Consider the following 16,512-nt stretch of genomic DNA (forward strand, 5'->3'; position numbering starts at 1 on the left):
GGTGGGGAGGAGATGGGTTAAAGGACCCAAGCACAGGAATAATTTTTTTAATGCAATTTGTTGTTGAATTGAGGAAGTGATCACATTTATCAAGATTGAGCATTAATTAAAACACTTGTAGACTTTGATTCTAATCCCTTTTCCACCTATCCAATAGAAAGCAACACTATCCTTCAGTCCTTCATGCTCTCAACCAGTCATTCTAGATTCCCTTATATCCAAGTTGTTGCCAAGACCTCTCGTAACAGCTCTCCAACACCCCTCCACCCCCACCCCTCTCTTTCCCTTGCTGCTGCCATCTTTAGTGCAGCTTATCACTTCAAGCCTTGATTATTGAAATAGCCTGCTGGTGGATCTGCCTGCCCCAAATCTCTGCCCATTCCAATCCCTTCTCCATTCAGTTACTAAAGTGATTTATCATCATGTGGTTAACTCCAATTATTTCCTATTGCCTACAGCAGCAAATACAAAATGCTCTATTTGATATTCAAAGCCCTTCATAACCTAGCCGCCCCTTATCTTTGCAGTCTTCTTAATATCTTACTCCTCAAAATGTACCCTTTGATCCAGGAACACTAGTCTCCTGGCTGTTCCACAAATGAGGTACTCCCTCTCTCCACTCCTGACATTTCTCATGGCCTCCCTCCTTGACTGAAATGCTCTTTCTGACTACTGACCTCCTTGGCTTCCTTTAGGTCCCAACTAAAATCCCACAGTCTAACCCTTTTAATTCTGATGCTTTCTCTCTTTTAATCATTTCCTATTTATCCTTGCCTTGTATGTATTTGGGTGTTATCTCTCTCCTTAGGTTATCAGCTCTATGAGGGCAGGGACTGTCTTGTTTTTTCTTGAACCCTCCAGTGCTTAGTAGAGGGTCTGGTACATAGCAGGCATTTAATAAATATTTATTGATTGATTTGACCTAAGGATACCGTTCTTTCTCATCCATTCTCATCAGCTTATCCAAACTAAGCAAGAGTTCCATTTCATTCTTGAATTCTTCTTTTGTACACAGCTAAAAACTGCTATATTTTCTTTCTCAGGAGGAGGGATATATTATCCTTTCTTTCTTCATAACATTAATTTTTCAATCAGGCTGAACTCTGGACTTAATCACAGAATGTCACAGAAACTTCTTCATTCTGGAAGATTACTTCAGCCCTGGAATTTATACCTTAAAAGTATCTGCATAATATATAGATTAAAATGACATTTGTAAAGTGCTTAACAAATATCTAGCACACAGTAGATGTTTAATAAATGCTTCTTCCTTTCCCTTCTCTTGCCTTCTGGCCTCCATCCTGTGATTATATGGGTACTACTAGAACATCCATTAAAGGAGAAAACTCAGTCCAGCCATCTTTTAATTTCTCAGCATGATTTCTTTATCATTTACCTGTGCAGGGTACCTACTATTTTCCTCTCTCAGAATAATCTCCTTGAGTACACAGGCTGTCTTTCTTGTTGCTCCTATTTGTATTCCCAGACCTTAACACAGTGCTTCACACACAATAAATATTTAATAAATGCCTGTTGACAATTGATTTACTTCCTTTTAAAAAGTGATAGTACTTTTTATCTTGAGGCATTTATTATATTCTGCCTAAATTTTATCTATTTGAATATTTATCTTATCTCTCTGATAGATTATAATTTTATTGAGTGCAAGAAGGACATTCTTCTCTGTATTCTGCTATAATGCATAGCATGGTTCCTCGAACATATTGGGTGCTCAGTAAGTACTGTTTTGATCCAAACATAGACCACTCTTTTTGACCAAATCTGGCTTGTGTGAAACCTACATCCAATCTAGAACTGACTTTTTTTTTTTATCCTGTCACTGTGTGTTTATTTCTTTTCAAGGACCTTTTTGGCAAAGGATAGTCTGGTAGAATGGAAAGAATACTGGATTTGTAGTCAGAGGACCTAGGTCTTTCTCAATTCTGTTCAACTAGTTACTATCTTTAGGGCCATTAGGATTTTTCTCCTTGGTAAAATAAGGAAAATGGACTAATTATTTCTAAGTTTCCTTCTATCCATGAATTTATTATCTCATTTTAGTGGTTTCTTTTTGGTCACTAATGGATTGATAAGTGTTTAGATGTATTCATATCTTCATCAGTATTGAGGGCAGGGTTAATAATTCACCCCTTGGCCCAAGAGAAACTTATTTTTCTTTGACCTACCTATTTGGGCTGGGGTGGGGGTTGGGGTGAAGAATGTGTCTTCCAGGTGACTTAAATCAGTTCACATTAATTACAGCAAGGATTTGTTCAAAAGTAATTCCAGGTCATTTGGATTAACTGTAGTTTGGCTGATTTTCATGTTGACTTCTTAGTATTTTGTAGTTAGAAAAGACATTGTGAATTCTTGCTTTGGTGAGGAAAATAGAGTGGGCTGCTGGCTATATTAGTATGACCTTGGGAAGCACTGTATCCTTTTCCATACCTTTTCATTTCTATTTCAGAGGTTAAAGAATTTTAAAGTTGAAGGTCACTCCAGAGACTTCCAATGAATACCTGAACAAGAACACCTTCTAAAATAGTCAATTTGATAATTGTTCTTTTTATTTTGTTTTACTGCCAATTTGATTATTGTATTTTTTATTTCTTTTTTCATTGTCAACATTAGTTTTGGTCTTTGTTACATACTAGGTGATCAGGGTAAGTTATTTAAACTTCCCGTTCCTAAGTTTCCTTATCTGTGAAATGGAGATAATTACTAAAAGGCTTTTAATTTTTAAATGAAGAATGTGCTTTGTAATTCTTAAAGTATTATGTAAATGTATTACCATTGCTCTTTTAAAATTATTTATTTTATTTATTTAGAATATTTTTCTATGGTTACATAATTCATGGTTTTTTCCATCCTCTTCGCTCCCTCCCCTCCTAGAGCTGATAAGCAATTTCACTGGGTTATACATGTATCATTGTACAAAACCTATTTCCATGTTATTCATATTTGCAATAGAGGGAACTTTTAACATCAAAACCTTAATCACATCCCCATCAAATTACATGATGGATCATGTGTTTTTCTTCTGCATTTCTGTTCCCACAGTTCTTTCTCTGGATGTGGATAGCATTCTTTCTCCTAAGTCCCTCAGAATTGTCCTGGATCCATTGCCACTAATGGGGAATTCCATTACATTTGATTGTACCACAGTGTATCAGTCTCTGTGTATAATGTTCTCCTGGTTCTGCTCCTTTCATTCTGCATCAATTCCTGGATGTCTTTCCAGTTCCCACTGAATTACTCCAGTTCATTATTCCTTACAGCATAATAGTATTCCATCACCAGCATATACCACAATTTTTTCAGCCATTCCCCAGTTGAAGGGCATCCCCTCATTTTCCAATTTTTGGCCACCACAAAGAGCGCAGCTATGAATATTCTTGCACAAGTCTTTTTCCTTATTATTTCTTTGGGGTACAAACCCAGCAGTGCTATGGCTGGATCAAAGGGCAGACAGTCTTTTAAAGCCCTTTGCATTTAATTCCAAATTGCCCTCCAGAATAGTTGGATTAATTTACACTGCTCTAGTTGCTCCTCGATCTTGGCTCCACCCCAGGAAGTCCTACCATTGCTCTTATTAGAAATGAAATGTGATTAACATTTCTTTTGCTTCTCAATAGTGTTTATGGGAGATGAACTAGAGAGACAACTAAAGCATTTAGGGTGCTCAATTTTTATTTTTTTTGAGCTATGATTACAGTAAATATAAAGCAAGATATATGTAATCTGGAATGTATGTCCTTCATAAATTTTCATATATTGGGCTTCAGGAGTATGATTCTAGTCAGAAATCTTCAAGAAAGGAAGTTTCTGCTTTTACCTATATCATTGTCTATATTGATTTATTTGGAATTATGAATAATATACTATAAAAAGTTATAGTATGTTAAACTAGTTTTCTTATTAAAAACACTATATCATATTTTCAAACTTTATAATATTATAAGGACAACAAAGAGTGAATTCTCATGCATTCTTTAGAATGTGTTTACTTTGGTCAGAGATTTACAGGATTCAAGCTCCAACATTGGCATGTCAATGGATTTGTGACTGGCAGAAAATTTCTCATAAGAGGGAGAAATGAAATGGATTGGATGTCCATTGTTGGGGATTCCCTCTTTAAACAAGGGTAGGGTGGCCCAATTGTTGAAGATGTGTAGAGAGAATTCTTGTTTAGATACATGTTGGACTAGACAGACTTTCAATTGAGACTGAATGTAGGAAAATAGGGATAACCTCAGAAAAGAATTTTGGTGATAGACAAAAAATATTAAATTACAGAACTTCCTAACTTCCAACATGTAATTCCTTATTCAAGTTGGACCGATGCAATCAAACGTGGAGGGGATGTAGCTCAGTGGTAGAGCGCATGCTTCGCATGTATGAGGCCCCGGGTTCGATCCCCGGCATCTCCACAGTACTTTTATTCCTTATTGCACGGGACCTCATTGAAGAAGTGTAACTCATTACAACTCTACCTTACAAATCAGAGTTTAGAATGATATTCCTCAAATGGCTTAATAAAACGTATATGATTTTCATCTTAGAGCTTGTCACAAAGAAAAAAAAACAATCTTTGAGCTCGTTCATTTATACTAGAGAGTGAATTTAAGGTCAAAAGTATAGGGCATATTTATAAATATTGATCCTATAACTTATCAGTTCTAGTTTATTCAACAACGTTACTGAAGCTCCTTTGTTAAAAGGCACTGTGCCCGGTCCGTGAGAATGGAAGAATAAAATCTCCACAATCCCAGCCCTCAAGGATCTAGTGTCTTTTGAGTGAACATACACACACAAAGTAAATACAAATCATCAGTTCTAAGACAGAAGAGTCAAGCGCTAAGAAATCACGGTAAAGTGGCTTGCCTAGGGTCACATAGCTAGGAAGTATCTGAGGTCAAGTTTGAGCCCAGGTGCTCCCAGAGACTCCAGATCTGGTGCTCTCCACATTGTGCTGCCAAACTTCCAGGTGAAGAGGGAGTGCATCCCTCGCTTGGGAGACATCCTATGCAATATTTACTTTGTGGTCAGACTGGCTTGCAGAAGAAAGTGTAAACCTCAAATTTCCTTAGACTTATAAATGTTGGAAATTTCACCATTGGGATATTTCATACTTGGAAAATTTCTTACTGATAGTCTATTGGAATGGGAACTCCATTGGCATGGGAGGTTCCTTCTCTTCCCTTCTTAAGATTACTTTAGGACAGAAAACCTTTTGCTGAACAATGGAAAGGACTTTGACCTATGCTTAAGCATAGAACAGGAATTTCTTTGAGTCTTGATTGATTTTAGAATTGATACAATGGAGATACTTGGAATAAATCTCCACCCTATTCAGTCCTAATAGGATTGAGTAAGGGCTGCAGCCTAGATCAAAATTTAATTATTCCAATCTCTACCATACTCAAGTTAACAGGATTTAGAAAGGGCTGTAACAAAAGAGTAAAGATTTAATCATTTGAAAAATATGACCTTCAACAGACATGTGCAAAAAGCCAGAAACCTCTGGGCGGTCCTGGGTTAAGCGAGAGCCTCCATTGACAGGGAAATTGATGAAGAGTGATTGGTAGATGTGAGGACTGAGGGGAGGCAACTTGGATGGTGTCCTTAAAGATAGGAGGGTCTGGAGACTGAAGGTGGTTGGAGTTTTTGGGTCGGTGTGGTTCCTGGACTCTGAGGAAGCTTGCTCTGAAGGAAGCTGAAGGTGGGGGCCTCTGAGACTGTTTCTCCATTTTGGACACGTGAGTGAAAGGGACTGATCTCTTTTCTTTGCCCCAGCTATCTAAGGGCTTGGGCCTTTTGGCCCAGCCTAAACAGAAGGGGTATTTAAGCCCTATTCCCTTCTCTCCCCTTTCTCTCTCTATATATATCTCTAATTCCTTTCTTGCTCCTATTGTAATTAAACTCCAAAAAAGGCTGACGGCTGACTTGAATTTTCATTTAGGAATTACATAGCTGATTCCTTGGCGACCTTAAATTAATATATATCAGTCTTTTAAAGTGATTCCCTTGTAACATTGTGGCTGACCACACGGGAGTCTAAAGAATCCTCTCAATAAAACTTTTTCCTTGCCTTTTTACTATACTGTTTCACCACTTAGTCCTTTTTTTAAAAAAAAAAAAAAAACTTGGCTTAAAGACACAGCTGCTAGAACACGTGAGTATAAAAAACTTTTTCTCTTTTCTCCTTAAGTTAAATTGGAATCAGCAGTTTTTTCTTTTTCTTCCCTTTAATCTTAAGGGACAGCTGGGTAGCTCAGCGGATTGAGAGCCAGCCCTAGAGACAGAAGGTCCTGGGTTCAAATCGGACCTCAGATACTTCCCAGCTGTGTGACTCTGATAGACAGAAAACAGCTGTTTTAAATCTCAGCAACAGGACTCTAAAGTCCTGGCTGGAAGAACTGTTTCTAAATATCCTTTCCCTTAAGGAACAACTTCCTGGATTAAAAAAAAAAAAACCCTGTGGAAAGTTTGTTGCTTTGCCCTGCTCCCCACGTGTTTTGTGAAATTACAAAATATACATATAAAAATGAGTACTACATTCTTTGACAATTATATGGCAGCTGAAGAAGTAGGGGCATTGAGGAATGAAGGATACCTCCAAATTTTTATATTAATAGGTACTGTCATTTTTGTACTCCTCAATACTATATTTAGAGATGAAAAAATAGAAAATGTTGAGGATAAAATAGAAAAAAATGAGGATAAAATAGAAAATATTGAGGATAAAATAAAAAAAATTGAGGATACAATAGAAAAAATTGAGGATACAATAGAAAAAATTGAGGATAAAATAGGAAATATTGAGAATAAAATAGAAAAACTTGAGGATAAAATAGGAAATATTGAGGATAAAATGGGAGATATGGAAGATAAAATAGGAAAAATTGAGGAAAAAATGCAAGCCCAATTAGAAGATCTAAAATGTTTCTTACAGGATCAATGGGCAAACACCCACTCTACCAGAAACAGACCTGTTTCTGAACCTTTGAATGAGGAAATTTCCTTCCCTGAAATAGAGATGGAAAACACCTTCCCTATAGCCCAGTTAACAGACTGCTTCTCTCGTGCAGTGCAAATCTTGTCTGAATTTAATCCCCAAAACCCTTCCCCTGCAATCCCAGCTTCTCATGTTCCTTCTCCTACAGAAAACCAAATTCCAATGCAAGGGAGATCTTGTCCTCCTAGAGAAACCTGTCCTTGTCAAACTGACCCACAGGTGCAAAATTCAACTAGAGGCCTGTTTCCTCTAAGAGAAGTACCTGAAATAGGACGAAATGGGGATGTGGTGACTTTAAGACATAGGATACCGTTTACTCCCCAAGAAATAAATGAATTTACACGAAATATCCCCACATATGAACAAGATCCTTTTCTAGTAACAAAAAAGATGGGAGACATATTTTTTCAATATAATCCGTCTTACAAGGACGTTGAGAGCTTACTACAGGCTTTTTTAAGTGAACGTGAAAAAAATAAAATAATTGCTCATGTCAACAAAACCCGGGGGCGTAATGCAGCACATTGGCCATCTCAGGATCCCGAATGGGACTATAATAATCCTGAGGACTATCTACAACTATACCGTTGTAGAGAGGCCATCCTCACAGCCATGAAGGAATGTGCGGACAGTACAGATAAGTGGATGGAACTGGAAAAAATTAAGCAAAAGGAAAACGAAACACCCTCCAGATTTATGGACAGAATTATCGAGTTTGGGGACAGATACTTAGATTGGGACTTAAATAAAGAGAATAGTTTAAGACAAGTTAGAAGAATCTTTGTAAATAATTCTTGCAAAGTAATTAAAAATTATTTTAAAACACAATGCCCAAGATGGTCAGATATGGACCTTGAAGAATTGCGAAAAACAGCTATATATGTTTTTAAGGGAAACGAAGAAAAGGAGAAAGAGAATAATGATGACATGGAGGAAATGAAGAAAAAAATGAGATGTGTAATAGATAGGATAACTAAATTAGAAAGTGGGCATGATAATGAACCAACGACAATTGCCCCTCTCCAGAAATCCAATTATCAATCCATTACTTGCCACTTCTGTGAGAAGAAGGGCCACAAAATGATGGAATGTAGAACCTTTCTTAAGATGTTTGGAAGGAATACACAGTTTAATAATGGTTTTAGAAATAATAACTATAGAAATTATGATAATGGTTATAGAAACCAAAATTCTAGAAATTATAATAATGACTATGGAAATAACTATAATGAATATAGAAATAAGAGCTTTAGAAACCAGAATTATAGAAATAGGAATTGGGAATTTAATGACAATGCTCAAATTGAAGAAAATTTTAATGATAATACTCAACAATATATGAGAAATGGCGCTCGTCCAAAAATTACTCGAGGTACTAATGACCCTCAGAGAGGTGCCCTTCAGGGGGGTGCCCAAGGAATATCCCAAACACAATGATGGTGCCCGGGGGGGGCTGGGGCACAGGAATCAGAGGATACAACCTTTGATTTCCCAGACCCTGATGTCCTACTACCCGTTGTCCCTATCCACTGCCCTCCCCATACTAATGAACCCCATGTTACCTTAAAAGTGGGTAACACCTATTATGATTGTCTATTAGACACCGGAGCTTCCTGGTCTGTATTAAAGAGAACACCTGATTTACAATGTTATTCTATTGGCTCAGAGAATGTAATGGGAGTATCAGGAATAACCCAAAGAGTTAAAAGACTTCCTCCTAGAATGGTGTCTGTAGGACCCCTAGAGGTACAACACTCCTTCCTTTTGATGCCTGACTCCCCTTTAAATTTGCTGGGGAGGGACCTTCTATGCAAACTCAGAGCCACAATAACCTGCTCCCCAGATGGCTCATTATCATTAGAAGTACCAGAGGAATCTTTAAATTTACTCCCTGTACTTCTCTCTGAAAACCAGGAGGCAAAAGAACCTTCCATTTTTGAAATACCTAAAGATATACCAGAGTCTCTTTGGGCCACATCTTCTTCTGATGTAGGCTTACTCAAATCTGCTGTTCCTGTGCAGATAAAAACTAAATCTAGCCCACCTCCTTCTATCCCTCAGTATCCCCTCTCAAAGGAGGCAATTGAGGGTATTACACCAGTTATTAACTCATTAATAGAACAGGGAATAATAATCCCTTGCAAATCTGAATACAACACGCCCATCCTGCCAATTAAAAAACCAAAAAAAGGACCCGATGGCAAACACATCTATAGATTTGTACAGGATCTAAGGGCAGTGAATAATCACGTTATAAAGAGACACTCCGTAGTTTCTAACATACATACTATTATTTCATCTATTCCTAGCACAGCTACATACTTTACAGTAGTAGACTTGTGTTCAGCTTTCTTTTCCATACCAATACATGAAAACTCCAGGCATATTTTTGCTTTCACCTGGAAGGGCTCACAATATACCTGGTGTCGGCTGCCACAGGGTTATGTGGAAAGTCCGAGTTTATTTGAGCAAATTTTGAGCCAAGACACAGACAATATAACATTTAAAAATAGCAAATTAATCAAATATGTAGATGATCTACTCTTGGCTTCAACAGATGCAGAAACATGTCAAGAAGATAGCAAACACCTTCTTTTGGAATTGCACAAAAGAGGACATAAAATCTCTAAGGATAAAGTTCAATGGTGTCTCCAAAAAGTAGAATATTTGGGATTCATCTTGACTGCGGGTGCTCGTTATATTTCTCCAAAACGAATTGAGAACATTCAAAAATTGAGTGCTCCTACCACTAAGAAACAGCTGAGAGCAATTTTAGGAGCAACAGGGTTTTGTAGACAATGGATTCCTTGCTATGGGGAAATCACTAAACCCCTTATAGCATTAACAAAGGATTCAGTTCCTGAACCCCTCAAATTAGAGCCTGAACACTTGTCAGCTCTAACAGATCTGAAAAAGGCTATCATGTCTGCCCCTGCTCTAGGCATCCCAGATTACAACAAGCCATTTACCTTATATGTGCATGAGCGAAGAGGAGTAGCCTCTGGTGTGTTAACTCAGACTTTGGGACCTTCTCAGCGCCCAATTGCTTATTATTCTGCCCAACTAGACCCAGTAGCAGCAGGAGCACCACCATGCCTTAGAGGAGTAGCTGCTACAGCCTTACTAGTAACAAAAACCGTTGATTTAGTATTGGGATGTCCATTAACAATAATGTGCCCACATGAGATTGAAGCATTATTGGTAAAACATAGAACACAGGCATTCTCGGATCAGAGAATTACAAGGTATGAAATAACCTTATTAAATAGTGAAAATATTACCTTGAAACGCTGTTCAACTCTTAACCCTGCCACCTTGCTTCCAGATTTACCCACTTCAGGAGAACCACTACATAACTGTGAAACATTAGTGTCCATGGCAGAAAAGCCTCGAGATAATCTCTTGGACACTCCCTTAGAAAATGCAGATCTGATTTTATTTACCGATGGTTCCTCTTTTATGAGGGATGGCATACGTTACACTGGAGCTGCCGTAGTCTCAGAATTTGCCACTGAATGGTCAGCTTCACTACCTTCTAACATTAGCGCTCAAGGAGCAGAACTCATAGCTCTAAAACAAGCTTGTATAATTGCCAAGGATAAAAAGGCAACAATTTATACAGATTCTAGATATGCTTTCGGCATTTGTCACTCAGTCGGGATGCTATGGCTCCAAAGAGGATTTTTAACCTCAGCTGGAAAATCCATAGCTAATGCAGAAATTATTAATGAAGTTCTTTCTGCTCTCAAACTGCCTAAAGCCCTAGCTGTAGTTCATTGCTCTGCCCATACAGGTGGCTCTGACCCTGTCTCTAGAGGAAATGACCGAGCAGATGCCGCTGCAAAACTAGCAGCCATAGAAGGACCTGGATTAATTTTAACATTAACAACCACTGATAATTTAAATTTATCACTCTCCTATAATGAAAAGGAAGTGGAAAAATGGAAACAAAAATTTAAAGCAAAACAAATTAATGGAGTATGGGTGTCACCTGAAGGAAAACCCCTGCTCCCTAGAAGTTTCTATAACCAAATTTGCCAATCTATTCATAAAAATGGTCATTTTGGCACCCAGGGCATCGTGGACTCTGTCAAGAGAGTATGGATAGCCCCTGGTATAACTACTGTAGCCTCTAAAGTATGTTCAGCCTGCCCTATTTGCCAGGCATATAACCAACATGCATATCGTGGAAAAGCCTTTGGGGGACGTCCTCTGGCTTACACACCTTTTGAACACCTACAGATAGATTTCATAACAATGCCAAAGGCTGGACGTTATAAATTTTGTCTAGTAATTGTAGATCAACTAACCAGATGGCCGGAAGCATTTCCTACGACCCGAGCCACAGCAGATTTTGTTGCAAAGATACTTTTAAAAGAAATTATTCCTCGTTTTGGCCTACCAGCACGTATTGACTCCGATAGAGGGAGTCATTTTACCGATTCTGTCTTAAATCAAATATATTCTTGCTTGGGGATAACTCCAAAATTCCATGTTCCATATCACCCCCAGAGCTCAGGCCAAGTGGAGAGGATGAATAAAGAACTTAAGACTATGATTGGCAAATTATGCACTGAGACACATTTAAAATGGCCTGAAATTCTCCCTCTGGCCCTATTTTATCTTAGAAGCAGGCCTAGAGGAGACTTACATATTTCACCATTTGAGATGCTTTTTGGACATCCGCCTATACAGGCTAAGCCTTTCTCCCCGGCTTATACATCGCTATTAGGGGGAGATATTACTATTGCTTCCTATATACAGGAGTTACAGCACAAACTACGTGAACTTCATGAATCTGGAGCTGCAGTACAAGCTGGACCATTAGACTTTTCTCTGCATGACCTGAACCCAGGAGATAAAGTTTATATCAAGAATTTCAAGCGAACTGGAGCAACTGAACCTTCATGGGAAGGACCATTCCAAATATTATTAACTACTCCAACATCTATAAAGATTGGAGAAAGAGACTCTTGGATTCACTGCTCACATGTGAAGAAAGCATCTTCTGCTGAGACTGATTGACTCTATCCTATCATATGAATTGTGACTCTATCTTATCATAAGAATTGGAGATAATAATCCATAGACAAATGGATGCTGGTTTTTTTTCTTTCAAGAATATATTGAATTACTGATTTTTTTTCTTATTTTTTCTTATTTCTTTTTTTTTATTTTTTATCAGAATATTTGATTTTTTTTTCATTTTTGTACTGAAGGTACACATAATTAATATTAATTTTTTTTTCCCTGCAGTAATACAAGTTAATATATATACTCTTGCTATAATATCAATATATGCCTAAAAGCTTTAAACTATGGGAACCTGCCATTTATTGATAAAATATTATAGGACTGTGATTAATGTTTGTGTCTGATTCCAGGAAAAGGGATAAAAACAAGGAGCACAGACTAAACCTGAATAGTGCCAATAGAGCACACATGAAATATTAAAGTGAGACTCAAGGTTGCGACGCTTAACTTATGTTTAAGTCGTAGGACTTCCTTGTATCTACACTCCTTTTGAAGTACTCAAACAAGTACAAAGCTTGACTATCATGCTGGCTCCCTATATCCCTGAGAAAAAAAATCAGACAAGGGAATGACATTTCCCCATCAAAATAGAATTCTAATTCTTTTCTTCTTATATTATGGCAACTTCCTGTAGTCTTGGCTACAGATGGCTAAGTGAAATATTACTGCATTCTGTCCTACATACTTGTGGGATAGAAATTACTTTAAACTGGACCTATACAAGGTCTATTTTGAATTTTTCTTATGTTTTTGATTATTTTTCTATTCTTTTGATAATTGACACATACACCCCCATAACTGAACATTGCATTCTGAGCTAAACTTGATATTTTTTTTTAAATACTTACTTCAGGGGGGATTGTATTTTAATTTAAAATCTAAGAATTTTTGAATTTTTTTTGTTTGAGATTTTATTTTTATAAAAATCCAAGACTTTTGTTTAAGATTTTACTTTTATAAAAAATTCAAAGATTTTGATTTTGTTCAAGAAAAGATCTTCAAGAAAGAAGCTTGAAACTTTTATATCCAGAGAATGAACTGTTGCAGAAAGATGCCAAAAACCTACACTTCATCAAGAAGATCAAGAATGAACTTTGGATGTGATTGATTGGACTGAACTTTTGATTGAACATTTATTGTAACATTTATGCCAAAAGGGACTGCCCCTAATTTGGCTTTCTGTCAATGCGCCTAGCAAACATTGGTTTTGCTTTCTTTTCTTTTCTATTTCCTCTCTCACTATTCTAATTTCTCCTAGAATATTGTGTATATCTTTAGTTAGAAGTGAATTTAGAACTACAAAATGATTATGTTAAATGATCAATGGGGAGACTAGTCTCCCAATGATCATCAGGGGGGATTGTAAACCTCAAATTTCCTTAGACTTATAAATGTTGGAAATTTCACCATTGGGATATTTCATACTTGGAAAATTTCTTACTGATAGTCTATTGGAATGGGAACTCCATTGGCATGGGAGGTTCCTTCTCTTCCCTTCTTAAGATTACTTTAGGACAGAAAACCTTTTGCTGAACAATGGAAAGGACTTTGACCTATGCTTAAGCATAGAACAGGAATTTCTTTGAGTCTTGATTGATTTTAGAATTGATACAATGGAGATACTTGGAATAAATCTCCACCCTATTCAGTCCTAATAGGATTGAGTAAGGGCTGCAGCCTAGATCAAAATTTAATTATTCCAATCTCTACCATACTCAAGTTAACAGGATTTAGAAAGGGCTGTAACAAAAGAGTAAAGATTTAATCATTTGAAAAATATGACCTTCAACAGACATGTGCAAAAAGCCAGAAACCTCTGGGCGGTCCTGGGTTAAGCGAGAGCCTCCATTGACAGGGAAATTGATGAAGAGTGATTGGTAGATGTGAGGACTGAGGGGAGGCAACTTGGATGGTGTCCTTAAAGATAGGAGGGTCTGGAGACTGAAGGTGGTTGGAGTTTTTGGGTCGGTGTGGTTCCTGGACTCTGAGGAAGCTTGCTCTGAAGGAAGCTGAAGGTGGGGGCCTCTGAGACTGTTTCTCCATTTTGGACACGTGAGTGAAAGGGACTGATCTCTTTTCTTTGCCCCAGCTATCTAAGGGCTTGGGCCTTTTGGCCCAGCCTAAACAGAAGGGGTATTTAAGCCCTATTCCCTTCTCTCCCCTTTCTCTCTCTATATATATCTCTAATTCCTTTCTTGCTCCTATTGTAATTAAACTCCAAAAAAGGCTGACGGCTGACTTGAATTTTCATTTAGGAATTACATAGCTGATTCCTTGGCGACCTTAAATTAATATATATCAGTCTTTTAAAGTGATTCCCTTGTAACAAAAGGAACATGAAAGGGATTTAACTCCAGATTGCTAGGTCCACGATGAGTTTATTTGACTTCCCCCCCCCTCTGCCCCCCTTGTTTATCGAGCAGTGCTCTCTGCACGTAGTAGGCATTTAAGAAGTGTTTGCTGAATGACTGAATAAATGATCTAGGATAAGAAGTTACTGAGACTGGAAAAAAAAAGATAGGTGATTGAAGATTCCAGGATCTACATTTCCCTAGCAAAAGTTAGAAACTGTAGTGAATGAACATATTAAATAACTAAGGATAAGTCCTCTAGTTTTCCATAATAATGGAACAATGGTCTAACTACAAAGTTATCTGCACATAATTTTAATTCCAGTTTGACAGATGGCAGGCTAGCTGGCTTCTCTGCTTTTTTTTCTTCTTCTTCTTCTGGCATTAATGGAAAATTTTCCCTCCACTGAAAATGAACAAAACTGTAAGTTCAAGTGGGTAAATCTTGTCTTTTGTATCTGGATAAACCCAATTTTACACTTTCCTCATTATTCAGCACTTAGTAGATATTTCTTAAATAGGGAAGGAGAGAGAATTTTTACTTGAAGAGTAAATTTTTACTAGCATATGAAAGATTTCCTAATTTTGAATTGGGACTCATTGTTCTCTCAGAATCTTTGATTACTCTTTCTGACTTCAATTTCCCTCTCAGTTCCCTAATGTGAGGTCTTTTAAGTGTAGATTGTGTTCATATTTAAATAAGTTGCTAATATATTAATATAAGTGTGTGCAAAAGAGATCAAAATATAATGTGAAGATATGAAATGTTCTTACATCACTTTAATTACTTGCTTATCATTGACTCATGAAAGCAATGCTTCAAGTCAGCAAGCATTTGCTAAGCACCTAATATGTACCTGTCACTGGAATAATCACTGGGCATAAAAGACCAAAGGCAGTTTCTGTTTTTAAGGAACTCACAGTCTAATAGGGGAGACCACATACCACTATGCAAAAAAAAAAAAATTATATATATACACAGGATAAATTGGAGATAAGCAACGTAATAAAGTCACTGATATTAATAGGATTGAAAAAAGGCTTCTTGCTGAATAAGGGATTTTAGGTGGAACTTGAAAGAAGACAGGAAGCAGGCAAGTCCAGAGTAGGAAAACAGAGTAACTTGTGGAAGAAATTGAAGTAGACCAGTCATTGGGTTGCAAAGTACTAAGAGTTGAGTAAAGTGCAAGATGACTAGAAAGGCAGATGGGAGCCAGATTATAAAGGGCTTAGAAAACCAAATAAAACTTTAAATAAATATAAAGGATCCTATTAATAAATACAAAATCTTGGATGTAATAAGGAGTCACCGATGTTTATTGAAAAGGACAACAGTCAAACCTAAATTTTAGGAAGATTATTTTGACAGCTAACTAGAGGGTGGACTGACTGGTATGGGAAATTTGGGTCAGGGAGACTAATTAGAAGGCTACTGCAATAGTCCAGGCATGAGGTGATAAAGGCCTGTACTAGGGTGGCAGCAGCGGTAGAGAGAAATGTAATATCCTAGATAGGTTACAAAAGTAAAGTTAACTTGATAACAGATTGGATGGGGGGGGGGTGTGTGAAAGTGAGGGAGGAGTCACGGAGGATACCTAGGTTATGAGCTTGGAAATGGGAGGATTGTGCTATTTTCCATAGTAATAGGAAAGATAAGAAGAGGGGAAGGGATGGGTAAAACAAGAGCAAAAAGCTCAAGTTGGACATAATAATGGGGAATTCTGGCTGACCTGGTTGGAGAAAAGGAAGGTCAAATTGCAGACAATAGACTGTCTTCCATAAAGGCAGGAACAGTGTCTTATTTAATTTTTGTATCTGCTCCCATAGCTCTTTATTGTATGTACTTAGTATATAGTTAACATTCAACAAATGTTTGTTGAGAAGTAGTTGAAATTGGTGAGAAGCGCCATTTTGAAGATTTGAGGTTTCAATAAGTTAGAAAATGGGGAGTCATTGGGAGTTCTTATTGTGGTGGTTGGCATGTTGGATGAAATTAAGAATAGGAGAGTTTATGTAGGAGGTAAAGAAAAAAACTCCTTTTAATAAACATACTGGGTTAGGGGATTGGAGTACAGTGTTTTGCTGTCTGTAGCAACACCTTCACAGCCC

At 37.3% G+C, this 16,512-nt stretch overlaps 1 non-coding gene across 1 annotated transcript; it reads left to right on the plus strand.

Moving 5' to 3' along the window:
- The first annotated feature begins 4,358 nt into the window (after positions 1–4,358).
- TRNAA-CGC (transfer RNA alanine (anticodon CGC)) lies at positions 4,359–4,430 on the plus strand. Its single transcript has one exon. It is a non-coding gene; the product is annotated as a tRNA-Ala (tRNA).
- The last annotated feature ends 12,082 nt before the right edge of the window (positions 4,431–16,512 follow it).

Source organism: Monodelphis domestica, chromosome 3 (assembly GCF_027887165.1).
Source record: "Monodelphis domestica isolate mMonDom1 chromosome 3, mMonDom1.pri, whole genome shotgun sequence".
NCBI lineage: Eukaryota > Metazoa > Chordata > Mammalia > Didelphimorphia > Didelphidae > Monodelphis > Monodelphis domestica.